Source organism: Salvia splendens, chromosome 6 (assembly GCF_004379255.2).
Source record: "Salvia splendens isolate huo1 chromosome 6, SspV2, whole genome shotgun sequence".
Taxonomy (NCBI): domain Eukaryota; kingdom Viridiplantae; phylum Streptophyta; class Magnoliopsida; order Lamiales; family Lamiaceae; genus Salvia; species Salvia splendens.
The window spans coordinates 22,153,447-22,181,405 of record NC_056037.1 but is presented as its reverse complement, the minus strand read 5'-3'; the positions used below and the strand labels follow the sequence as shown (position 1 = coordinate 22,181,405).

Sequence of the window (27,959 nt, the reverse complement as noted above, 5' to 3'; positions counted from 1 at the left end):
CGGTCGGGTGTTTTGTCCGGAATGTGACTTTTTGACCGAGAATTATTTTATTTTGCTTCTTTTTTCACTCTAGTATAAATACCCATGTCTAGGGTTTTTGTGAGCAGTTTTTGAATGATATTGAAAGAACAAAGACTCCATTGTGAGCACCATCTTCATTTTTGAAGATTTATCAAAATCCCTTGTAGTTGCATTCCAATCTATTGCCGGGCTTAGGTTGAATGTTAAGGTATGCTTTACTAGTTCTTGTGTTGCTAGTTTTGTGGAGCCATTAGGTTGTTGTTTGTGAAAGTAGTCATTGGGTTTTCTTTCTTGAGCTTTAATCTAAATCATAACATCTATCATCTTCTTCTTCTCTTCCATCTTTTTATTGTCTTATTTCTTGTTTGGGTTATTGGATATTTTTGCAAGAAAAAATCCGGGCAACATATGTTTCTTGAATCCTTAAGATTCACATTATATGGTATCAAACCCATTGGTTCTTGTTCTTGTAACATCCTAAAAAAAATTTGCGACTTTTGTTGTAATATGGATGTCGAGTGGAAAATTTTCTTTTATGAGATTATTCGTTCCTAAGTGATTGAGTTGATTATGTGAAATAATTGTCATGAGCGATGTGGAATGAAATGTTATATACATTATATGTTACAATGTGGGGAATTAATTAAATGAGATCATGCATTTTGTTCTAGCCAAATTCATTGGGAATTTTCGGCCCCTTCAATTATTGAAAATATTTTCTTCTTGGATTTAATTGATTGTTTTGGGATATTTATCCAAATTAAATCCAAACCGAATTATCCCTAATTTGTGCTACATGAAATTCGAATCCTAGCCTAATGTTGTGAGTTTCGAAAATCCCCTATTTTAATTAGGAGGATGAATTATTTTCTTTGATTTAATTGGTGCCTTGCTGATTCCCTTCTTTTAATTTTGAATCCAATTAAATCATGCCACACTTTGTTTCCTCACCCTAATTAAATTAGGATTTGAATTATTTCCTTGTGGTAATTAAAGCCAATTTTCGGCCCTCATTTTGTGGAGGAAAATATATTTATTTCCTATTTTGTGGAATTCCTTCTATTCAAATAAGTGCCAAATTAATACCTATGTCTAATCCATTGGGGATGTGAATATTTTCCTTTTATTTTGTTCTCCATCCCACACGCCCATATGCTTTTATTTTCCTTGTGGATATTAATTCATTGGTTACCTATTTTTATGGGAGTCTTTTCCTATAAAAAAAAAAGAATTACCAAATTTAAATCCTATTCCCATTTAATTGAGGATTTAAATATTTATTTCCTTCTATGCACCAAAATACACGCCTACTTTATTTTTATTGTGGGAATTCACCTCTATTTTATTCTCCCACAATTTAATTATTCTAATTTAGTGTGGGGATTTAACCTAAACCTTAAATAACTAAAACCCTAACCCTAGCCACCATAAATCACACGCATCATTTCTCCTTCTCCCTCCCCTACACGATTTCCCCCCTCCCTCTCTACATTCTCTCCAAAAACTCTCCTTCAATCCCTGTTCTTGCATCCATTGGAATTGATTTTCAAGAGTTCCCCACGAATCGTATCAATCTTTGCTTCTACCGGTTGGTTTTCGATTCAAGAAGGTATAATTGAATCTTTTCCCTCATCTTCACCATTGAAAACCTTGTTCTTGATTCCTTCATGCATATAGTGAGTGTAGGAATCTTAGATCGCATAATTATTGGTGGGAATTTGTGTTTTGTATGAGAAGAATTGTGAATATGCGATTTTGAATGAAAATGTGTGAAGTTTGAATAAATCATTGGTGAATGATGTGTGATTGTATGAGGACATGATTGTGAGAACCTTTTGAAGCATGATTTTATGTGGGAAGCATGAAAAATTGTGTTTGGATAAATGAGGAAGAAACCCTAATTTCGATATTGTGAAACCTGAAAACTGTGGTGTTCGGACAGTGGATTCCGACGTGTGTTTGACTGACCAAATGATCTTATTTTAGTGCGAACTTTTAACTGAGTAAACTTTAAGGTGTTTTCTGTGTTGTGTGTAAATTTCAGCCCCTCTTGACGAAAGATGAATTTTTAATAAATCTTTGAAGTCGAGTGCGCAATTCTGCCAGAAACTTGTATTCTCGCCCAGAAAGTTTCGTTTTCTATTTTACCGACCAAATGGCCTCTTTTTGATGTGAATTTTGAACTGGATGCAATTTGAAGTGTCATCTGTGATTTGTGAAAATTTTAGCCTCATTGGACATCGAATGAATATTTGACAAATTTTTCAATTGAACTGCGCAGTACTGTCAGAGTTTTTGTGTTCCGACCAGAGAGTTGCACTTTTGTTTTGACTGACCAAATGACATGATTTTGGTGTAAAATTTTAATGGGATGAACTTGAATGTGTCTACTCTGTTGTGACCAAATTTTAGCCTCATATAAGGTCGGATGGATTTTTGGTGATTTTTACAAACCAACTGCACCGTTCTGCCAGATTTGTTATTATGTTGAAATATCACTTATTGCCAAGTTTGGGTGAATTATAGGATGCATGTATGATTAAGGAATGTATCCCATGACGTGATTATGTGTGACAAGTTGAGAAATATTATGGCATGTTTTCCTTATGTTGACGAATGGTTGGGATGGGTAATTTAAGAGAACGATGAAATGAACGATAGGACATGCATGATAATGTGAATTGATGGAAGGCTGATTTGTGTTGTGATGTTAGCAAGGGTTATTGTGTGTACGTGAGCACGATGAACGAGGGTTGCCTTAAGTTGGATATTGAATTGTTTAAGCAAACGAGATGGGCTTTCTTTTATAATTCTTTTATTTTCCGAAAATATGATGTGGTGTTATAAGGGTGGTTTAACTCGTTATGCCATGCCATGATATTAAAAGAACAAAGACTCCATTGTGAGCACCATCTTCATTTTTGAAGATTTATCAAAATCCCTTGTAGTTGCATTCCAATCTATTGTCGGGCTTAGGTTGAATGTTAAGGTATGCTTTACTAGTTCTTGTGTTGCTAGTTTTGTGGAGCCATTAGGTTGTTGTTTGTGAAAGTAGCCATTGGGTTTTCTTTCTTGAGCTTTAATCTAAATCATAACACCTATCATCTTCTTCTTCTCTTCCATCTTTTTATTGTCTTATTTCTTGTTTGGGTTATTGGATATTTTTGCAAGAACAAATCCGGGCAACATATGTTTCTTGAATCCTTAAGATTCACATTATCATCACTATCGTCATAAGGTGCATGAGTGGTTAAAGGGGGAGGAGGTCTCAAGTAACAGCTCAAGCCCTCGACATGGTGGTGGAGACACAAGCCGAAGAAGCATCCCACCAAAGAAGGTGGACCTATCTCATCCTAGCTATCACACGAAGGTTTCGTCGTGGTTGTCATCTAATTTTCCTCTTTCAAAGAGCTTGATTCAAAGTGAGTGTGACAATGTTAACTACATTGTTAAAGAGCATGTCAAGCATATGGTGGATTTTGTTGCCGATGATGATGAAGAGCAATGTGAGGATGAAAAAGAGTCCATGGTCGTACATGTATTAGACGCACGCCAAACTTTCAGTAATGGCGTGTCTAGCATAGTGGGAGCCTAAGACGAGTGTGAGCTTCATAACACCTATCATCTTCATAACACCTATCATCTTCTTCTTCTCTTCCATCTTTTTATTGTCTTATTTCTTGTTTGGGTTATTGGATATTTTTGCAAGAACAAATCCGGGCAACATATGTTTGTTGAATCCTTAAGATTCACATTATCATCACTATTTTATTTTAATTTTTTAGCACTTCCACACTTAATTTGTTATCAAATTAAATAAATTTAAATGCAAAAAATATTATCACGCCAATCTTCGTTGTATTGCAATATTTGTGAGAGTTTTTGGAATCCATTTTGTAGAGAGAGCAAGTGTTGAATGAGAAAATGGATGATGGGAAGTGTAGGGGTGATTGAAAATGATGGGAAGTGGATGTATATATAGAGAAATTAAATTAAAAAAATTTGAAAAAAATAAAAAAAATTGAGAGGGCCGATGATCGGCCTTTGCTTCACAATGGAGGGTCGATCAAAGGGCCCTCATCATCGGCATAGGCTGATACATCGGCTCGTTGGGGGAGGGGGGCAATCGACGGCCCGTTCACCTCAACGGTGGGGCGATGAGAGTCGATGGGGAAGGCCCCTCCGTCGACCCTCCACTGTGAATGCTCTTAGACCATTTTTTTGTTGGCCACATAATAATTAAATAAAAGGAGAGTCCATTTTTAGATTTTAATTTGTTGGGGCTGATTAGTGAAAGGTAAAATCGGCCCTATTTTAAAAATACCATGGTTGGGTAGGTAGGTTTAATAAAGAATCATTAAGTCCTGCTTTTAAATTAAAGCTTAGTCAGTATTTAGATGCTAACTAATTAGTTTGGCTAGTTTAATTTATGTTAGTGAACCAAAATATTGTAATCTCGTGTGAATTAAGTCTTCGAATTTAATTATTCGCATAAATCAAAACTCCGATTTAATTAACGCACGATGCTAGAAAAGAAAAAGAATGGCATAAAATAGAATGCATATCATCATGCGATTATATATCCTTGAAGCTTAATTTAACTTGTTTTTGTCCGAAAAGGGAGAACCGAGAGGAAAGTAACATTGTGAAGTAGAGAATTATTTTCAAAAATATTGAAATGCATACGAGGTGAACTTTTCTATCCTACATACTAATGTGGATAAAAATGCAAATTATTTTTTTGATATTTTATGAAAACTCGAACTTATGTTCGTTTATTTTAAACGATGTTCTCTTGCCAAAATGTTTTGTGTAGGATGCCTATGTTTGGCTAAGGCCAAGTGAATTATGAATGATGATATATGTGAATCGAATTCGGGTCCCAGTGAGGATGGTGTCCCTACTTGGACTAGTGTACACAGGAAACCTCTTACCGTGAACGGTAGAGAAGGTGACCATGGAAGGTGGCCACCTTCCCGGCATGAGAAACCTCTGACAAGATGGGCAGAGAAGGTGACCGTATGAGAACACCATCTCTGCGGCACAAGATGATCAAATATGGTTAAGTACAGGAAGAACTTACACTGCCCAGTCAAACAATGATTTTTATTAAGCTCGGGTCTTTTTAATAAAACCCCTGAGTGGTATTGTGATGATGGCTTGACAATATTTTCAAATGTATATTTGTATTTTCGGCAATGTGTTCACTAAGTACTCTTGTATTCAGTCCTGCATATATTTCTAAATGTGCAGGTTGGAATGTAATCAAATGTGAACTCTAAATATTGTACAAACTCCAAACTATGACCAGGACGATTAAAAAATATCAACAGATTATAAAATAATAGCAACATAAAATATCAACACAGTGTCAACGGTTGACATCATGTTGACATTGTGTTGATATTGTGTTGACATTGTATTGACATTGTGTTGACATCAAAATCTTGAAATTTTACACATTGTTGACATTGTGTTGATGTTGTGTTGACACTATGCTGAAAAGTTTAAAGTTTGTATAATATATGAGTTTACATTTTATCACTACCATGTGCAGGTTGAGCAACAAAGTGGTGAAAGAAGTGCTATTGAGAGAATATTTAATTCAAACTAAGACTCTAGGAGGTTCATGTCTTCATACATGAAACTGTATTCATTCGCTTACGTTGTGCATCTTAAAAGACTCAAGTCTATTTTGTTTAAACTCTGGTATATTGAAATTTTTACAAACTACTCGAGTTTTCATGATCGAGTATCTCTTCTTCTATGTATCAACACTTGATTAGTCATGTCTCACAACCAAGGTTTAATCTTATTTACCCCTATTTCTTTCCCCCACTTCTTATACCCCAACCCTAGTCACGGTTCCCCGACTATGCTATCCTTAGCAAGTGTTGTCGTGACATAGTTAGAATCAAGCAAACGCAAAGGAAATCTATGCAAAGACATTTGAGAAACGTTTGCCTTTAGTTTAGCCATCTACATTCTCTATGTGGGAAGGTATGTAAATCATAATTACTCCCTCCATCCCATAAAGATTGTCTCACTTTGACCGAGCACATGTTTTAAAAAATGTAATGAAAAGTGAGTTGAAAAAGTTAGTAGAATGTGAGTCCTACTTTTATATATTAGTTTTATAATAAAATGTGAGTATGAATGAGTTAGTGGAATATTGAGTCCACTATAAAAAATGGTAAAATGTGAAATGAGACAAATTTTGTGGAACGAATGGAAATGGAAAAATGAGACTATCTTTATGGGACGGAGGGAGTATTACTTATCATGGTTTTTAGGATAATGTGTTGTCCACTTGAAAGTAGAGAGGCAACGACAACAACATAACTTAACTAAGTATTGTTCATAAATAAAAAAAATTAACAAATTAAAACAAAACACTGAAACACGATGAAAAAAATGATAGAGTAATATTGAGAGAGGAACACCGATAGACAGAGAAAATTAGTTTAACGAAAATACTCTACCAATTGTAGATACTAATATTTATAGAGCTTCAAAATTTCTTTTATAAGCCAAACGTATACAATGTAACATACATTGGTTATTGCACATAAAGAAGTAATACTCGTCACTTAGTTTTGGACCAATTGTCAATTATATTAAAAATTTGATTTATTTTTAGATTTTAACAATGCATAACGGATAGAATTAAATATTCCCTACGTCCTACGATAAGAATCACATTTCACTTTTAGCATAAATAGTAAGTAGGTCTCACATTCCACTTACTTCACTAATATTCTATTATAAAACTAATATTAAAAATGGACCTTATTTTACTAATATTCTATTATAAAACTAATATTAAAAATGGACCTTATATTCCACTAATTTTTCTAACTCACTGTTCTTTACATTTATCCATACCCACACTAAATATAACTTCTTATTGTAACTCACTGTTCTTTACATTTGTCCATACCCACACTAAATATAACTTCTTATTGTGGGACAGAGAAAATAATAAATTATTCATGTACTATACAATAATTTATTATATTGAATCAAGAATCTGTCATCATATTTTATGCATAATTTTCCTTTCATGTACCATGCTCGAGTTTATTTTACGCCAATTCATATATTCTGGCCTAGCCCACTAACTAAAAAGTACAGTAAATTCTGAAAATTCTTTTACACACTTGTCTTACATAAGTCTTTCACAAGTCTTTTGATGATTTGAAATTGCTTTTCAGGTACTAATAGAAATACTAGTTGTAGGGGTAATTTGTTATAAGAAATAAGTATTAGTTTTAGAGGGAATTTAAATATCCTTCAACATAATTCTCATAAAATTAGCCTAAATCTTGGTGGTAATTTTTTGGAGTGATCTCAAAATCCTTACTTATTGTATAGAAGTATGGATAGATTATTTAGATAGACCTAAGAGCATCCACAACGCGTGCCTTCATGGTGCCGCGTTCCGTGTCTGTGGAACGAAACCGCGGAGACACGCATTGTGGATGCCCGTGTCGTCCCCATGCCGTGCCCAACCCTTGCCGTGAGTCGTCGCCGCGAGACGTGGCACGACACGTCTCGCCACGCGCCGAGGCGACGTGGCGAGCTCCCAGCGCATGCATAACGCCCACTCACTGCCCCACGAGTGGGTTTCGTCACGGTGACATAATAATTTATTTTTTTTAAATCGAATTTAATTTAAATTTTTTTTTGCAACGGTAATGTTACCGTTTTTTTTATCCGTTTTTTAATTTTTTAAATTTCTTTACTCTATAAATACTCCCATTTCATACTCATTTCACTCACAAACACACATCTATTCCTCTCAAATCCTCTCTATTTCCCCCCAATTTTCATCTCAAATCAACTCTGTTTTTCTTCTCCCAAATTTAATCAAACTAATGGATCCTTTTGAACAAATGCGTCAAATAATGGAACAATCACTTGAAGAAGATCGATGACGGGAGGCGGAAGAAGCCGCGCCGTCCCAATGACGCTCCCGTACGTACATCCATCGTAACGCAAGGTTAGTACGCAACTTTTCACGACCGCCCTTACTAAGGATAGTGAAGACGGGGAAAACGTGACGAGGGGAGGGACTAAGGAGCGGGGAAGAAAATGGGGACGCAATGAAAGACAACAATAAAGGACGAGATTGAATATGAAAACCCAATTAACTTCAAAAAGAAATATTTTGGTCTATCGAATAGTTAAACAACGGATTAATGTCTCAAGGTAAATAATGTCATAACGTAGTGTGGGAAAAATGAAAGACTTTATCAAGAACGATTCGAAACAAGGCAGCGGAAAAACAAGTATCAAAGGAGAGCCATAGGATGACGCCCATGTATGAAGACATGACACATCCATCGCAACATCCCGCTCAACCTGCAAAATTTTAAAAAGAAATGCAGGGCTGAGTACTTGTTGTACTCAATGGGCTCATGCCGAAAACATTTTATAACAGTTATGTCATCCATACTAGTGAACTCGAGTTTTACATGTAGTTAAGAAATACCATCGAGAACACAAAAACATTTTCATAGTCTGGCCAGACAAAACAATCTCCCTACTTTCTCATCAATCAATCAATCAATCACATCCTCTTACCATAGTGCGACGAAAGTGTGGACACACTATTCGCCCACGAGACCGGCCGACTAGCAAGGACGACTCACGATCCCCTCTGTGTACAGCCTGATAGGGTTTGCGGCCCTACTCAAACCCGAATTCGTTTATCATAGCCCTATAGCCTAATGGAGCGAACTCACAAACTAGGCATCAAGCACAATCTCAACATAGCCCTATAGCCTAACGGAGCAAGCTCAAACGAAATAGGCATCATGAAACAATCTCAACATCAAAACAATCATGGCATGACATAACACTTTAAACCACCCTTATAGCTCCATAATCATATTTCGAAACATAAAAGAATTTTAGTAAAAGAAAGCCCACCTCGATTGCTTACAAACACGATTCACAACTTTATTGAAATCCATGCTCTTCGTACCCACGTACGCACAACAACCCTAATCAACAACATAACCACATAATACAACACTATCAGCCTTCCATCAATACAATTTATCATGCATGTCCTATCGTTCCTTTCATCGTTTTCTTAAATTACACATCCCAAACGTTTACCAACATAAGGAAACACCCCATAGTATACCTCAACGTATAACACATAACCACGCCATAAGATACGTTCCTTAATCACACATGTATTATTTATTCACTCAAAACTTGACAATAAGTATTATTTTAACATGATAGAAATGTGACAAAACTGCGCGGTCATTTTGTAAAAATCATTAAAAATCCATCCGACCTCCGTTGGGGCAGAAATTTAACCACAATACAGTAGACACATCAAAGATTATCCAATCAAAATTTCACATCAAAATCACATCTGTAGGTCGGTCAAATAAAAAATGAAACTCACTGGACGAGAATACAATTTCTGACAGAACTGCGCAGTTAACTTTAAAAATTCATTTAAAATTCATCTTTCGTCAAAAGAGGATGAAATTTATACAAAACACAGAAGACATCTCAAATTTACTCAGTGAAAAACTCGTGCCAAAATAAGATCGTTTAGTCGGTCAAACACACGTCGGAATCTACTGTCCGAACACCACAATTTTCATGTTTCACAAATTCGAATTAGGGTTTATCTATCATTCATCCAAACACATATATTCATGCTTCCAACACATAATCATGCTTTAAAAAGATCTCACCACCATGTTCTCATATATTCACATATCATTCACCAACGAATCATCCACAAGTTCATTCATCCACATCAATAAACGCATACACATATATTTTCTCATGTAACCCTCAATCCCAACCGATTAACTTTGAGATCTATGATCTCTACACTCACTATAAGCATGAGAGGTTCAAAATTTATGGATTCAATTATAAGAATGAGAAGGATGATTCAAAGTATACCTTTCTCTTGAAAAACAATCGGTAGAAACGGCGAGTGGTTCGATTCCTCAACGAATCTTGAGTTTCAAACTCCAAATCGAAGCAAGAATGAAGAATTGATTTGGAGCACTTGAGAGAGATGGGAGGGGAGGAGAAAAACATGTGGGGGAGGAGAGGAAGAGTGGGAGGCGTGTGAATGAGGGATTAGGGTTAGGGTTTTGTATTTATTTTCAAGGATTTATTCCCCCACTTAAATAAAATAATTATAATTTGTGGATGAAAAATAGGGAAGGTAGGCGTGTATTTTAGAGAGAAAAAAAGGGGTTGTGAATTTTTGACTAATTAAATTGAGATATGGTTCAAATCAAATTTATTTGGAGAGAAAGAATCCCAAAAAATAGGAACAAAATATTAATCCCTTTAGAAAATAGAGAGGGGTCGAAATTTTGAGGATTATTTCCACAAGGAAATAATTTAAATCCTAATTTAAATAGGATAAGAAAAGATTTGGCAAGGTATGGTAGGATTTAATTTGGATAAATATCCCAAAACAATTAATTAAATCCAAGAAAGAGAATATTTCTTCCAATAAATAGAAAGGGCCAAAAATTTCAAATAAAATGGCTAGAATGATTATGCATTATCCCATTTAATTTAATTCACACACTGGAAGCTTAATCACATTAACTCACATAACTCACAACAACTAATTTCACATAATTAACTCAAACACATAGAGACTCAATTTCCACAAAAGAAATTCTCATTCAACATCCACATTAATTAAAATAAAATAAGCCATAAAATAAAAAATAATAATAAAAAAAGTCACAATTTTCCGAGGGTGCTACATCCTTCCCCTCTTAACAGAAATTTCGTCCCGAAATTTGGTCGTCTTTCATAAACAATTGGAGGTACTTCTCTTTCATCTTATCTTCTAACTCCCACATGGATTCCTCGGGACCAGGGTGTTCCCACAACACTTTCACGGATGCTATTGACTTGTTTCGTAACTCTTGCACCTTTCGATCTAAGATTGCTTCTGGCCTCTCCTCGTAGCTCATGTCGGGTGTCAGGACAACCTCTTCTTGATGGATCACATGCTTGGGATCAAACACGTACTTGCTCAACTGCGACACGTGGAACACTTTGTGCACATTCCTAAAACTAGGAGGTAACGCTAGACGATACGCTACAGGACCTACTTCATCAATAATCTCGTACGACCCTACAAAACGTGGTTTCAATTTTCCCTTCACTCCAAACCTCACAACTCCTCTCGTCGGGGATACTTTCAAGAAAACTTTGTCACCAACATCGAATTTGATCTCCGTTCGGCGCACGTCAGCGTACGACTTCTGCCTATCTTGAGTTTTTTTTTATCCTTGTAGGGATTTGATGTACAATTTCGATCATCTCCTTGATAGCGTCGGGTCCTAACATCCTTCTTTTCACCAACCTCATCGTTCCATCCTTCTACTTCACGAATAAAACATGCGCTCCCCACGGTGACACACTAGGTCGAATGAAGCCTAAATCTAGTAGTTCTTGCAACTGAATCTTCAATTCCACCAACTCCTTAGGGGCCATTTGGTATGGTGCTTTCAATACTGGCGCAGATCCGGGTTCCAAGTCGATGGTAAGCTCCACTTGCCTGTCAGGCGGCGGTGCAGGCAAAGTTTCAGGAAACACGTCGGGAAAGTCTCATACTACGGCCACGTCTTCCACCTTCAAGTCCTTCTTCTCCTCTCCATTCAAGTACACAAGATACGCCTGATGCCCTTTTCTGATCATTGTGGTTGCTCGCAAAGCGGAGATTATGGAGGTTCGTCGGTTCATGGAGATTCCATACAAGATAGTCGGCTCTTTGCCAGGGGCTCGAAAGGGAATTTGTCTCTCCTTGCAGTGGATCGTCGCGTGGTTCTCGGCAAGCCAATCCATTCCCAAAATTATGTCGACGTTCTCCAAAGGCATGACGTGTAAAAGATGAGCTACTACTCCTAACTCTCCTAAAACAAACTCTACGTTCGGGCAAGTTTGCACAATATCAACTAGACCTCCTACGGGTGATGACACCCTCTTCCCTCTGCGTCTCGGTGGCATTCTGATCCAAAACACATGTTAGCATCGTTGTTAGTATTCCTTGTTATCAAAATCATAACTTCGTTGCATTCGTCGCACTCTGACACTATATTGAGCGCCCTCGTGTGCGGGTTGTTTTATCTGTGCCATCTACGCAAAGACGAAGGTTTTCCAACATATATTTCATCTCGTTATTTGTGATAGATCTAGAGTTCGTCACACATCACCAAATTTGAGGCTGTCCTAAGGCTTCCTATGTTCACATGCTTACGTCGTAGTACTTTCGCACATAACACATACTTATGACATCATGTAATTCATGCTCATGTCCAACATAATCATACCATAACAATATCATATTCGCACATACAACACGTACTTAGATCATCTTTCCAATCATGCTTATATTCCACATAATCACACTATCACAATATCATATTCACACATAACGTTTATTCACATGCGTACACTTGCCAAAACATTCTCATCATATCATCATCAATTTTATACATCGATCTCACATTCTTTCAACAACTTAAAACATACCTCACTTTCTTTGGTTGAGCGCGATGTTTTGGATGTTGAGCATTCGTGACACTTTTATTCTAGGGGTACTAATCTAGACTTAATCTGAAAGAAGACTCTCGGACCAGAGCGAAAGAACGAAGCTCTGATACTACTTTGTCACGACCGCCCTTACTAAGGATAGTGAAGACTGGGAAAACGTGACGAGGAGAGGGACTAAGGAGGGGGGAAGAATAGGGGGACGCAATGAAAGACAACAATAAAGGACGAGATTGAATATGAAAACCCAATTAACTTTAAAAAGAAATATTTTGGTCTATCGAATAGTTAAATAACGGATTAATGTCTCAAGGTAAATAATGTCATAACGTAGTGTGGGAAAAAATGAAAGACTTTATCAAGAACGATTCGAAACAAGGAAGCGGAAAAACAAGTATCAAAGGATAGTCATAGGATGACGCCCATGTATGAAGACACAACGCATCCGAGAATTCCTAAAGCTCACTAAACATTCATCGCAACATCCCGCTCAACCTGCAAAATTTTAAAAGAAATGCAGGGCTAAGTACTTGTTGTACTCAATGGGCTCATGCCAAAAACATTTTATAACAGTTATGTCATCCATACCAGTGAACTCGAGTTTTACATGTAGTTAAGAAATATCACCGAGAACACAAAAACATTTTTCATAGTCTGGCCAGACAAAACAATCTCCCCACTTTCTCATCAATCAATCAATCAATCAATCAATCACATCCTCTTACCATAGTGCGACGAAAGTGTGGCCACACTATTCGCCCACGAGACCGGCCGACTAGCAAGGACGGCTCACGATCCCCTCTGTGTAAACAACCTGATAGGGTTTGCGGCCCTACTCAGACCCGAATTCGTTTATCATAGCCCTATAGCCTAATGGAGCGAACTCACAAACTAGGCATCAAGCACAATCTCAACATAGCCCTATAGCCTAACGGAGCAAGCTCAAACGAAATAGGCATCATGAAACAATCTCAACATCAAAACAATCATGGCATGACATAACACTTTAAACCACCCTTATAGCTCCATAATCATATTTCGAAACATAAAAGAATTTTAGTAAAGAAAGCCCACCTCGATTGCTTACAAACACGGTTCACAACTTTATTGAAATCCATGCTCTTCGTACCCACGTACGCACACAATCCTTATCAACATCATAACCACATAATACAACACAATCAGCCTTCCATCAATACAATTTATCATGCATGTCCTATCGTTCCTTTCATCGTTTCTTAAATTACACATCCCAAACGTTCACCAACATAAGGAAACACCCCATAGTATACCTCAACGTATAACACATAACCACGCCATAAGATACGTTCCTTAATCACACATGTATCATTTATTCACTCAAAACTTGACAACAAGTATTATTTTAACATGATAGAAATCTGGCAGAACTGTGCGGCTCGTTTTGTAAAAATCATTAAAAATCCATCCGACCTCCGTTGGGGCTGAAATTTTACCACAATACAGTAGACCTCCGTTGTAAAAATCATTAAAAATTCATTTAAAATTCATCTATCGTCAAAAGAGGATGAAATTTATACAAAACACAGAAGACATCTCAAATTTTACTCAGTTAAAAACTCGTGCCAAAATAAGATCGTTTGGTCGGTCAAACACACGATGGAATCTACTGTCCGAAAACCACAATTTTCATGCTTCACAAATTCGAATTAGGGTTTATCTATCATTCATTCAAACACATATATTCATGCTTCCAACACATAATCATGCTTTAAAAAGATCTCACCACCATGTTCTTATATATTCACATATCATTCACCAACGAATCATCCACATCAATAAATGCATACACATATATTTTCTCATGTAACCCTCAATCCCAACCGATTAACTTTGAGATCTATGATCTCTACACTCACTATATGCATGAGAGGTTCAAAATTTATGAATTCAATGATAAGAATGAGAAGGATGATTCAAAGTATACCTTTCTCTTGAAAAATAATCGGTTGAAACGACGAGTGGTTCGATTCCTCAACGATCTTGAGTTTCAAACTCCAAATCGAAGCAAGAATGAAGAATTGATTTGGAGCACTTGAGAGAGATGGGAGGGGAGAAGAAAAACGTGTGGGGGATGAGAGGAAGAGTGGGAGGCGTGTGAATGAGGGATTAGGGTTAGGGTTTTGTATTTATATTCAAGGATTTATTCCCCCACTTAAATAAAACAATTAAAATTTGTGGAAGAAAAATAGGGAAGGTAGGCATGTATTTTAGAGAGAAAAAAAGGGGTTGTGGGATTTTTGACTAATTAAATGGAGATATGGTTCAAATCAAATTTATTTGGAGAGAAAGAATCCCACAAAATAAGAACAAAATATTAATCCCTTTAGAAAATAGGGAGGGGGTCGAAATTTTGAGGATTATTTCCACAAGGAAATAATTTAAATCCTAATTTAAATAGGATAAGAAAAGATTTGGCAAGGTATGGTAGGATTTAATTTGGATAAATATCCCAAAACAATTAATTAAATCCAAGAAAGAGAATATTTCTTCCATAAATAGAAAGGGCTGAAAATTTCAAATAAAATGGCTAGAATGATTATGCATTATCCCATTTAATTTAATTCACACACTGGAAGCTTAATCACATTGACTCACATAACTCACAACAACTAATTTCACATAATTAACTCAAACACATAGAGACTCAATTTCCACAAAAGAAATTCTCATTCAACATCCACATTAATTAAAATAAAATAAGCCATCAAATAAAAAATAATAATAATAAAAAGTCATAATTTTCCGGGGTAACGTACTTCCGTCGCCGTTTGGGGAGATACGTACTTCCGTCGCCGTTTTCGCCATGGGGAAACCACTATTTCTCCACATCACGAATACTTTGGCAGCCCGTGAAGAGTTCTTCCATGAAGGGTTTGACGCGGTCGGCCGTCCCAGCCACACGACGCTGCAAAAAATGTACTGCAGCAATCCGCCAGCTTGCGACTAGACAAACGGCCGACATGTTCGACGAATACCTCCACATCGGAAACACCACTGGGCGAATACTTTGGCAGCCAGCATGGGGAAACCACTATTTCTCCACATCGCGATTACTTTGGCAGCCCGATGAAGAGTTCTTCCAGGAAGGGTTTGACGCGGTCCGCCGTCCCAGCCCATACGAAGCTGCAAAATGTACTACAGCAATCGCGCCAGGGAAACCACTATTTCTCCACATCGCTCGACCGTCCCAGCCACACGACGCTGCAAAAAATGTACTGCAGCAATCCGCCAGTTGCGACTGGACAAACGGCGACATGTTTGACGATACCCTCCACATCAGAGACACCACTGGGCGACTGTGCTTGCTCAAATTCTGCAAAGGCGTCCGGGCAGCCTTCACCGATGAATTTCTCCGGAGGCCAAGCACGACCGATTGTCAGTTTCCTGCTCGACCTTCACGAAACAGTGCACGGATTCCTCGGGATGCTCTGGCAGCGTCGATTGCATGCACTGGCAATGGAAAGAATTGCCCGGTGGCGTGGAGGGGGGTCCTACACGAGCGGCCACAAAGGCACCCACCCAACCGTTATACTCGAGGGCCGTTACCGCTACTACGGCTTTGGATCTGGCATGCGTACTTCGGGTCCAGGGTCGAAGAACGACGTAAACGTGCTCCACCAATCCGACCTCTTAACCGAAGTTTTGGATGGTAAGCGCCGGCCATCAACTTCATCGCCAACAACCCGGCTTTATAAAATAGGGTACTATCTCGCCGACGGCATCTACCCGAAGTGGCCTACCTTCGTGAAGACGTGTAGCAGGCCTGCGAACCCAAAGCAGACTCTTTTTGCGCAGAAGCAGGAGGCTGCTCGCAAGGATGTGGAGAGGGCGTTCGGGGTTCTCCAAGCGCGCTTCAATATCATTAATTTGAAAATCCCATCTATTTCAAAATTTGAAAATCCGCACCACTCCCATCTATTTCAAAATTTGAAGACTGTACCTCTCCCATCCATCTCTCCCATTTCAAATACTCCATCTACTAACTTATTTTGAAGACTCTAACGGTCCATCTCTCCGGCGAAACTCGGCACCACCACCGTCGCTGATTCTCCCCCTCTCTCAATCCCACTCTCTTCTTCCCTTTCCCTCTCTATTCTCACAATTCCCAAATTAGGATGCATCTATCTTTCTCCCAAAAATCTGACTCTCTCATCTCCGGCGAAACTCGTCTCCAGCATATCACCACCGCAACTTCTCTCTCTCACTCACCCTTCTCTGGCCCTCCCACCTCCTGTCAGGTTTGTGCGAAATTTCTCATTAAAAATACCTAGAAACCCTACATGAAAAAGCGGTGCCTCTATCTCCCTCCTCCAACGGCACTGCACTCTCTCCCTCTCCATCTCCATCTTTCTCTCTCAATTGGCGGAATCGACTCGTGTTTTCCCACACCAAGAGTCATAGCCCCGCAGATTTCACGCCCCCGGCCTGCTCGCCCGGAGAAGAAAGCCGAGGACGTGGGCTGTCTCGGAGTTTGGTCCCCACCGCGGCTGCTACTCGCCATCATCAGACGCCGTCGTCTCCTGCAGCAGGTCGCTGGTCTGGATTCGTGGGCGGCGTCGGGTGGCCCCTGACTCGCGGCCTTGCCACCGCCGCCAGCTGCGCGAACCCGTCGCCTTCCGCCCTTCCGTCGTGGGTCTTTTCTCCTTTTTCTTCTCATCTTTCTCCCTAATTGAATTGTAAATTGAATTGGTTTAGTTGGGGGCGAACTTGTAGTGTGTGATCATGCGTGCAAATTAAGCTAGAAAAAGGTGAATTATGGAGTTTTAATTTGTTAAATTTCTTTGCGTCATTGTCTTTTTCCCTTTTTATTTGTATTTTTCTGGTATTTTGTGTTCCCATTTTGGAATTTCACTGTCTTTGTTGTATGTCAGTGTTATTTAATTGTCTAGACGGGATACATGTCACCATCGACCTCCTCATGGACTCGCCGTCTGATTTCGTTGCTGCTGATTCTCGCCGAGCGGTGAGAGGCGCTCCAGGATCCACTGAGCAGTCGCTTCGGTCGGTGTCATACTCCAGCCATCTCGGCTGCATTGTCATTGTCAATTTCGTCGGACTGCCGTGGACTTCTCGGCTTAGGTAAGTTTCCACTAATTTTCCAATTTACAAATTTTATCTTCCTGTTTGGGTAGATATGTTAGGGAGTTAGATTTGGGTTTATGAGATATGGGTTCACTTCTTGATTTGTGAAGCTATTAAACTTCTTGTGATGTCCAAACATTCTTGAGTTGAAAGAGCAGGCAATCACTTGCTTATTTGTAGATTGGTGTTATCCCTTTAAGAATTTATCTTAAATTTGGGTTCAGCCATGTGAAAGCTAGAATGAGTTTGTAAGTTTACCAGCATATTTTTTGTCATTTTGATCATCTAATTGAAAAAACTTCCACGAACTGTTCAAGTGACATCATTTCCGCCACTTAGCTACTCTGGCCGATTTGGTTCTTATGGTGAGGCTTTGGTGGGGGGTATGGCAGTGGGCTAGGTGCCTATGGTCGTGGAGGGGGGCAAGTGGTTGGATATGACTCTGGCCCTGGTGCTAGTTATGGGGAGCAGGAGGGGGAATTTATGAGGGGGTAGGGAGCAGGTTATAGTGGCTAGTAGTCGATACCATCACTTATTCAAGATTAGATGTCCGTTAAGCATCTTGTAGGAGTTCTCACATTTCTCTTGGCCATTGCTGTCTCACCACTCGGAGTTGACTAGGTTTTCAAAGTACTGGCAAGGAGATGATCTGTAGAAGACTGGAGGAACCTTAATATTTTGTTGTGTTTCTTATTTGCTGAATTCTAAGTGGTGAATCTCATTGAGACACTGTTAATCTTTCTAAGCTAGACATCTTATACTGTATGAAATGTATTTTGTTCTATTGTTTAGTTAGAATGGCCTTTTGCTTTTTAGGTTCTACCATGCTAGAATTTAATGGTTATCTAGATTGAGTATACATGCTCAAGTGATCTGTGAGATTATGCCTACCAGACATAGCGCCTCTAGCTGTTTTTGATCTGTGATTTGTGGTCCAAGCTTTCTTGTGTGTTTTGGATGTTCGTGGCTGGATGTATTAAAGCCTCTAGTTGTAGAATCTCTTTAATGTTTAGTTACTTGATTTTAGGGTGAGTGTTGGTAGAGAAAGCTATGAAATACAAACCTAGTAGTTTGGGTATTTGCTGTTTTTTCATTGCAGAGACCTGGGAATTTTGCTGCTAATTTTTAATTTGCTATTTATATTATTTTTCCATATTTGTCCATTTGTAATGAACTGCTGAGATTATAACTTTTTACAGATATCTGAGTTATTAAGAATATGTTATGGTTTCAATCTTTTTGTCTAGTATGTTCCAAAGTTAATATACTGTGTTGTCTTGCATGGCCTAAACTCTAAACCAGAATTTTTTTCGTTTGCTTTTTATGAGATTTTGGTACATTTGACTTGTTGACTAGAGTTTATATGTTATAATGTGCTTGAAATGTTTGATGCTGTTTGTCAAGATGATAGAATTAGTCTTATATATTGGAGACAAGAGATGCTGCAATAGTTATTCATATTCAGCCTCGAGTGTGTTAGTTGATCGTTTTATTGGCTGTAAATGTGTCTTATTATGAGCTTGGTTTGCTCCCAATTGCTTTATTACTGTTCTTTCTCTTTCACTTGATTGTGTCTAAATGAAACTGGATGTCTACTTAATTGTCTTACTAGTGTGGTGTAAGGTTTTGATTACGTTTGCTAATTTATTTAATTTGTATCAGTCTTATCATGTAGTAGTAATTGTTACAATTTTTTATATTTTCAAAGTTTTGGAACGGATCTTGAAGTACGAAATCATGCAAATATACAATTTATTATCATGAATCATATTGATTAATACTGAAGCTCGCTGTCGTGTGTTTTATTTTGGTACTTAATTTATTTGAAATGCTTAGGCCATTACTAATCTACAGTTATTCTGAATGTCTCTTAAAGCATCCATTGTTTTGCCTCCTCACTTCCTCTCCCACCTTACTATCAAATAAGCAACTTGTCACTTGCTATTTCCTGAACATCAACTATTACGACAATTCAAATGATTCAATGCACCTCATTATATACTACTACTCCTCTCCGTCCAGTTAAGATAGCCCCTTTCATTTTTCGCACATGTTTTGTAAAAATCGTAATAAATAGTTAAATGGGGGAAAGTAAATTAAGAGAGAGAATAATATGGAAGAGACTCATTTTCTCATTTGTTTTTATCATTGCAAAGAGATACAAATGAGTTTAAGCTATTTGTCAATGTATGGCGGTTAGTTATTTGTTTTATTTGACGTTTTATGTCTCAAGAGTAAATGGAAATTGGTATGCTATACATAACACATCAATTCTTTTGATTCATAAATTGTTATAATCTTTTCTCAAGGAATCGTGCATTCTTTTTTCTGACCCTACAAATGTGTTCCTTCATAGGAAGCTTTAGCAACAATCTTTCTACTCCCTCTGGAGAGTTTGTATCTGGCTGGTGCTTGTCTAACGTTCTAGTTTGTGAAGAGGATGCACCATTAGAGTATGTATTATCTACATCATCTTAATAATCTTATTTCACCAAATTAGTCAGTTACAACTATTGCGTGGGTCTTAAACACCCTATATCGCCAATGTATAAATTTGAATTCACCCCTTGCAGTGTACCTCGTTCATCTTATGCTCTCAGAGAACGTCTTTGTTGATTAAAGTGATTGCAAACCTTGATTGCTTTGTTCCTGATGTATACCAGGGTAAATGATTTAGTAATTTTCAGTTTCAATCGGTTAATCAAGTAGTAGTACATATCTATATTCTAATACTCTATTGCGTGTAGGTTCACTGTTAAGTCTTTAGTTCCAGGATTTTTGAATGAAGATGATGTACAAACTGCTGAAGTAATTTGAATATATGCCTTCCTTCCATGCTGAAATCGGGTATTGGTTATTTCTTCATGTTCTATCTTTCTTATTTTGCAATTTAGATAATGAAACATTCTAGCAGATGGTCACAATGCTGCTTCTTATAGTTGCACTTTTTTTTCCCTAATAAACTTGCTTCACTCACCATAGTTATTCATTATGTGCATGAGTGCATTTGGTACTTAATGTAATTTTAAGGCTATCTAAGATTGACAATCTTCTTTGTAGGTTATTTGTAAGTCAGTTTGAGTTCCGAATCGTTCGTGCTGCATCGGAAGATCATTTAGTCCATGTAAAACCTCTCTGGCTTAACATATGGATGTCATTCATCTTTTTCCATAAATGTTAGATGTATCTGTTTTTTTTTAATTCATAATCATATCTGTTTTCTTCTTGATAAGATTTTAATGAAGTTTGTCTCTTCATGCAGGAGCTTGGGAAGAGGTGGACTGCAGGAGCAACTAGCTTCCTATATTGGACTCCCGGCCTGATGAAAAAAAGAGTAGGTATATTTTTTTTTGTAAGAGATCATCTCATGTTGTGATGTAGTATTATTTTCTCTAGTGATGAAAAAGAAAACAAAAGAAATTCTCTTTTTTATGATATAAAACGTTTCCTTCCTTTTGCTTAAGATTTGAAAATCATGTTAATAAAAACCACGTTTAAACAACACTTAATTTGCTCGGGGTCTTGCATGTTATGCAAATGATTCACACTGTTTTGTAGGGAATAAGCTTTATAAAAAGGAATTTTAATGCCAGAAAAGGAAGGTAGGAAGGTAAGACTGATCTTGTAAAGATGACAGGAAAGATGACAGTATATATTTGAGATAACAATTTAATCTATCAATCAAATTGAATGTTGGAAGTTTCGAAGATGATCTAAATTGATGAGTATTATGTTTTTTTCTGATAAAGATACATCGGTAGAGGTTTGCTTTCAGCATTTTGGTATGAGAGGTTCCAGGTTTGCAGCCGGTAGGAAATCCGAGCTTTTATTGTAGTCGTTAATCTTGGTCTTTGAGGATTCTGGTAACTCTACTTCTAATCTTTTTTCAGGTGTCATTCAAACCCATATAATATACGTAACTTGTGATGTTTCCTACTCATACATGAGTGCCTAACTGCTATTTATTCTATACATGCCTGATATGTTGATTTTATAGAGAATTTAAATGTTTTTTTTGTAATTGATGTTGATTTTATAGAGAATTTAAATGTTTTTTTTGTAATTGACATGTTATGATTAAGAGTAAATTTCAAAGAGGTTGTCTGCCTTGGCTCTCTAAGATGTGCATCTCCCTCATTTTTAATGATTTCATACACATCACCAAATGATAAACCATATATATTAGCTTCATAAATATCCAAAAATTGCCCTAGTACTACGCTACTTTGTACTGAGGACGAAATGCTTCCATGAACAGAGTTTCACCACTTGCTATTTGTGTATGCATGCAAGATTTTTCTCTCTATTGATGTCACTACTTTCACCACTTTTATGGGTTAATTAGCGTAGGCTTCATTCCTCTTGAGGTTGGTCTGCAACTTTGTTGTTCTTTTACTACTTCTGGAGAACTAGTTTCCGTGCTTCAGTAAAGTGACAAGAGTGTTCTTGGTGCCCCGATTTCTTGAGCTAAGGAGAGAGAACTATTCCCGGTTTTTGAAAAATTAATTGGAAAGCCATAGGGCCATCGGCTGACTTAGAGCTTTATGATTGCAATCTTGTTGATTTTATTTGGGGTGCATATAAATGATTTAGGCAATAGGACAAAAAGTTATTGTGTGTAAGTGAGCACGATGAACGAGGGTTGCCTTAAGTTGGATATTGAATTGTTTAAGCAAACGAGATGGGCTTTCTTTTATAATTCTTTTATTTCCGAAAATATGATGTGGTGTTATAAGGGTGGTTTAACTCGTTTTGCCATGCCATGATATTAAAAGAAAAAGAGACTCATTGTGAGCACCATCTTCATTTTTGAAGATTTATCAAAATCCCTTGTAGTTGCATTCCAATCTATTGTCGGCTTAGGTGAATGTTAAGGTATGCTTTACTAGTTCTTGTGTTGCTAGTTTTGTGGAGCCATTAGGTTGTTGTTTGTGAAAGTAGCCATTGGGTTTTCTTTCTTGAGCTTTAATCTAAATCATAACACCTATCATCTTCTTCTTCTCTTCCATCTTTTTATTGTCTTATTTCTTGTTTGGGTTATTGGATATTTTTGCAAGAACAAATCCGGGCAACATATGTTTCTTGAATCCTTAAGATTCACATTATCAGCACATCTCATGAAGGTGCAATGAGTGTTAAAGGGGGAGGAGGTCTCAAGGTAACAGCTCAAGCCCTCGACATGGGGGTAGTAGACCAAGCCGAAGAACATCCCACAAAGAAGGTGGACGTTCTCATACCTAAAGCTATCACAACGAAGGTTTCGTCGTGTTTGTCATCTAAGTTCCTCTTTTCAAAGAGCTTGAATTCAAAGTGAGTGTGACAATGTTAACTTAAATTGTTAAAAGATCTGTCAAGCATATGTTGGGATTTTGGTTGGCCGATGATGATGATGAGCAATGGGAGGAATTAAAAAAGAGTCATGGTCGACCTGTATTAGAACGCCGCCAAATTTTCAAGAATGGCGTGTCTAGCATAGTGGGGAGCCTAAGACGAGTGTTAGCTTCATAACACTATCATCATATCTTCATAACCCCTATCAATCTTCTTCTATTCTTTCCTCCTTTCCATCTTTTTATTGTCTTATTTCTATTCTTGTTTGGGTTATTGTATATTTTTTGCAAGAACAATCCGGGCAACATATGTTTGTTGAATCCTTAAGATTCACATTATCATCACTATTTTATTTTAATTTTTTAGCACTTCCACACTTAATTTGTTATCAAATTAAATAAATTTAAATGCAAAAAATATTATCACGCCAATCTTCGTTGTATTGCAATATTTGTGAGAGTTTTTGGAATCCATTTTGTAGAGAGAGCAAGTGTTGAATGAGAAAATGGATGATGGGAAGTGTAGGGGTGATTGAAAATGATGGGAAGTGGATGTATATATAGAGAAATTAAATTAAAAAAATTTGAAAAAAATAAAAAAAATTGAGAGGGCCGATGATCGGCCTTTGCTTCACAATGGAGGGTCGATCAAAGGGCCCTCATCATCGGCATAGGCTGATACATCGGCTCGTTGGGGGAGGGGGGCAATCGACGGCCCGTTCACCTCAACGGTGGGGCGATGAGAGTCGATGGGGAAGGCCCCTCCGTCGACCCTCCACTGTGAATGCTCTTAGACCATTTTTTTGTTGGCCACATAATAATTAAATAAAAGGAGAGTCCATTTTTAGATTTTAATTTGTTGGGGCTGATTAGTGAAAGGTAAAATCGGCCCTATTTTAAAAATACCATGGTTGGGTAGGTAGGTTTAATAAAGAATCATTAAGTCCTGCTTTTAAATTAAAGCTTAGTCAGTATTTAGATGCTAACTAATTAGTTTGGCTAGTTTAATTTATGTTAGTGAACCAAAATATTGTAATCTCGTGTGAATTAAGTCTTCGAATTTAATTATTCGCATAAATCAAAAACTCCGATTTAATTAACGCACGATTCTAGAAAAGAAAAGAATGGCATAAAATAGAATGCATATCATCATGCGATTATATATCCTTGAAGCTTAATTTAACTTGTTTTTGTCCCGAAAAGGGAGAACCGATAGGAACGTAAGATTGTGAAGTAGGGAATTATTTTCAAAAATATTGCACTGCATACGAGGTGAACTTTTCTATCCTACATATAATGTGGATAAAAATGCAAATTATTTTTTTGATATTTTATGAAAACTCGAACTTATGTTCAGTTTATTTTAAACTGATGTTCTCTTGCCAAAATGTTTTGTGTAGGATGCCTATGTTTGGCTAAGGCCAAGTGAATTATAATGATGATATATGTGAATCGAATTCGGGTCCCAGTGAGGATGGTGTCCCTACTTGGACTAGTGGACACAGGAAACCTCTTACCGTGAACGGTAGAGAAGGTGACCATGGAAGGTGGCCACCTTCCCGGCATGAGAAACCTCTGACAAGATGGGCAGAGAAGGTGACCGTATGAGAACACCATCTCTGGCGGCACAAGATGATCAAATATGGTTAAGTACAAGGAAGAACTTACGACTGCCCAGTCAACAATGATTTTTATTAAGCTCAGGGTCTTTTTAATAAAACCCCTGCGTGGTATTGTGATGATGGCTTGACAATATTTTCAAATGTATATTTGTATTTTTCGGCAATGTGTTCACTAAGTACTCTTGTATTCAGTCCTGCATATATTTCTAAATGTGCAGGTTGGAATGTAATCAAATGTGAAACTCTAAATATTGTACAAACTCCAAACTATGACCAGGACGCATTAAAAAATATCAACAGATTATAAAATAATAGCAACATAAAATATCAACACAGTGTCAACGGTTGACATCATGTTGACATTGTGTTGATATTGTGTTGACATTGTATTGACATTGTGTTTGACATCAAAATCTTGAAATTTTACACATTGTTGACATTGTGTTGATGTTGTGTTGACACTATGCTGAAAAGTTTAAAGTTTGTATATATATGAGTTTACATTTTATCACTACCACTGTGCAGGTTGAGCAACAGAAGTGGTGAAAGAGAAGTGCTTATTGAGAGAATATTTAATTCAAACTAAGACTCTAGGAGGTTCATGTCTTCATACATGAAACTGTAGTTCATTCGCTTACGTTGTGCATCTTAAAGACTCAAGTCTATTTTGTTCAAACTCTTGGTATATTGAAATTTTTACAAACTACTCGAGTTTTCATGATCGAGTATCTCTTCTTCTATGTATCAACACTTGATTAGTCATGTCTCACAACCAAGGTTTAATCTTATTTACCCCTATTTCTTTCCCCCACTTCTTATACCCCAACCCTAGTCACGGTTCCCCGACTATGCTATCCTTAGCAAGTGTTGTCGTGACATAGTTAGAATCAAGCAAACGCAAAGGAAATCTATGCAAAGACATTTGAGAAACGTTTGCCTTTAGTTTAGCCATCTACATTCTCTATGTGGGAAGGTATGTAAATCATAATTACTCCCTCCATCCCATAAAGATTGTCTCACTTTGACCGAGCACATGTTTTAAAAAATGTAATGAAAAGTGAGTTGAAAAAGTTAGTAGAATGTGAGTCCTACTTTTATATATTAGTTTTATAATAAAATGTGAGTATGAATGAGTTAGTGGAATATTGAGTCCACTATAAAAAATGGTAAAATGTGAAATGAGACAAATTTTGTGGAACGAATGGAAATGGAAAAATGAGACTATCTTTATGGGACGGAGGGAGTATTACTTATCATGGTTTTTAGGATAATGTGTTGTCCACTTGAAAGTAGAGAGGCAACGACAACACATAACTTAACTAAGTATTGTCATAAATAAAAAAATTAACAAATTAAACAAAACAATGAAACACGATGAAAAAATGATAGAGTAATATTGAGAGAGGAACACCGATAGACAGAGAAAATTAGTTTAACGAAAATACTCTACCAATTGTAGATACTAATATTTATAGAGCTTCAAAATTTCTTTTATAAGCCAAACGTATACAATGTAACATACATTGGTTATTGCACATAAAGAAGTAATACTCGTCACTTAGTTTTGGACCATTGTCAATTATATTAAAAATTTGATTTATTTTTAGATTTTAACAATGCATAACGGATAGATTAAATATTCCCTACGTCCTACGATAAGAATCACATTTCACTTTTAGCATAAATAGTAAGTAGGTCTCACATTCCACTTACTTCACTAATATTCTATTATAAACTACTATTAAAAATGGACCTTATTTTACTAATATTCTATTATAAAACTATATTAAAAATGGACCTTATATTCCACTATTTTTCTAACTCACTGTTCTTTACATTTATCCAGACCCACCTAATATACTTCTTATTGTAACTCACTGTTCTTTACATTTGTTCCATACCCACACTAAATATAACTTCTTATTGTGGGGACAGAGAAAATAATAAATTATTCATGTACTATACAATAATTTATTATATTGAATCAAGAATCTGTCATCATATTTCATGCATAATTTCCTTTCATGTACCATGCTCGAGTTTATTTTACGCCAATTCATATATTCTGGCCTAGCCCACTAACTAAAAAGTACAGTAAATTCTGAAAATTCTTTTACACACTTGTCTTACATAAGTCTTTCACAAGTCTTTTGATGATTTGAAATTGCTTTTCAGGTACTAATAGAAATACTAGTTGTAGGGGTAATTTGTTATAAGAAATAAGTATTAGTTTTAGAGGGAATTTAAATATCCTTCAACATAATTCTCATAAAATTAGCCTAAATCTTGGTGGTAATTTTTTGGAGTGATCTCAAAATCCTTACTTATTGTATAGAAGTATGGATAGATTATTTAGATAGACCTAAGAGCATCCACAACGCGTGCCTTCATGGTGCCGCGTTCCGTGTCTGTGGAACGAAACCGCGGAGACACGCATTGTGGATGCCCGTGTCGTCCCCATGCCGTGCCCAACCCTTGCCGTGAGTCGTCGCCGCGAGACGTGGCACGACACGTCTCGCCACGCGCCGAGGCGACGTGGCGAGCTCCCAGCGCATGCATAACGCCCACTCACTGCCCCACGAGTGGGTTTCGTCACGGTGACATAATAATTTATTTTTTTTAAATCGAATTTAATTTAAATTTTTTTTTGCAACGGTAATGTTACCGTTTTTTTTATCCGTTTTTTAATTTTTTAAATTTCTTTACTCTATAAATACTCCCATTTCATACTCATTTCACTCACAAACACACATCTATTCCTCTCAAATCCTCTCTATTTCCCCCCAATTTTCATCTCAAATCAACTCTGTTTTTCTTCTCCCAAATTTAATCAAACTAATGGATCCTTTTGAACAAATGCGTCAAATAATGGAACAATCACTTGAAGAAGATCGATGACGGGAGGCGGAAGAAGCCGCGCCGTCCCAATGACGCTCCCGTACGTACATCCATCGTAACGCAAGGTTAGTACGCAACTTTTCACGACCGCCCTTACTAAGGATAGTGAAGACGGGGAAAACGTGACGAGGGGAGGGACTAAGGAGCGGGGAAGAAAATGGGGACGCAATGAAAGACAACAATAAAGGACGAGATTGAATATGAAAACCCAATTAACTTCAAAAAGAAATATTTTGGTCTATCGAATAGTTAAACAACGGATTAATGTCTCAAGGTAAATAATGTCATAACGTAGTGTGGGAAAAATGAAAGACTTTATCAAGAACGATTCGAAACAAGGCAGCGGAAAAACAAGTATCAAAGGAGAGCCATAGGATGACGCCCATGTATGAAGACA

At 37.2% G+C, this 27,959-nt stretch overlaps 2 long non-coding RNA genes across 2 annotated transcripts; both read left to right on the top strand.

Moving 5' to 3' along the window:
• Window positions 1-17,093: 17,093 nt before the first annotated feature.
• On the top strand, window positions 17,094-20,308 carry LOC121807674. Its single transcript, XR_006051994.1, has 4 exons — window positions 17,094-17,378; window positions 17,520-17,709; window positions 20,073-20,165; window positions 20,286-20,308. It is a non-coding gene; the product is annotated as an uncharacterized LOC121807674 (long non-coding RNA).
• Window positions 20,309-20,510: 202 nt separating this feature from the next.
• On the top strand, window positions 20,511-21,045 carry LOC121807676. The gene is made up of 3 exons (XR_006051996.1): window positions 20,511-20,559; window positions 20,773-20,836; window positions 20,975-21,045. It is a non-coding gene; the product is annotated as an uncharacterized LOC121807676 (long non-coding RNA).
• The last annotated feature ends 6,914 nt before the right edge of the window (window positions 21,046-27,959 follow it).